Genomic DNA, 572 nt, shown 5'->3' with positions numbered 1-572 from the left:
GTAGATTCCGTCGCGTCGATCCATTCTCTTGTCCGCAGTTTGCAACAGGAGGGGGGCGGGAGGGGGCGGTTACGCAATCGACAAGCTCCAACGACTACGCCTCCGGATTCCACTGAGACGAGTCTGGCCTTCGGTCGCCAACCTGCAACGGCGTTTCGGAAACCGATAATGCAATACCCGAAGCGATGTGGGGATGACTCAGGCAACTATACGTCATTTTTTTTCTCCCCCTCTTTACCTTTCCTTCTTTTCCTTCCTCTATCCCCATCTTCTCCTTCATTTCTCCCTCCCAATCTCTCCATCAACATCTTCCTCTCCCACCTTTACCCCCCTCCTTCTCCCTCCTTCACCCTCCCTTTCCCTCTCCCACCTTTATCCCCTTTTCTCCCTCTCTCCCTCACTCCCCTCTCCCCCTCGGTATCCGTAGAGGTCACCCGTTATAGCATCTGCCGTCACTCATCTGCTCTTGCAACGTCACCATAACACACAGGCTCGCTTCTTAACGGGACATCCAGTACAGCGGACGGAGAAGTTGACGGTGCAATGGCGATAACGCTGGCAGTTGCTAACGC

General features: G+C 54.5%; 1 protein-coding gene across 1 annotated transcript in view; it reads right to left on the bottom strand.

Moving 5' to 3' along the window:
• The window catches only part of LOC119593033 (tyrosine-protein phosphatase non-receptor type 4-like), a gene marked incomplete at its 5' end in the record, with an annotated part of 330,438 nt that overhangs the window by 24,127 nt on the left and 305,739 nt on the right, over nt 1-572 (bottom strand).

Source organism: Penaeus monodon, chromosome 31 (genome assembly GCF_015228065.2).
Source record: "Penaeus monodon isolate SGIC_2016 chromosome 31, NSTDA_Pmon_1, whole genome shotgun sequence".
In the NCBI taxonomy this organism is placed as follows: Eukaryota; Metazoa; Arthropoda; class Malacostraca; order Decapoda; family Penaeidae; genus Penaeus; species Penaeus monodon.
This window is presented reverse-complemented; position numbering and strand designations above follow the sequence as displayed.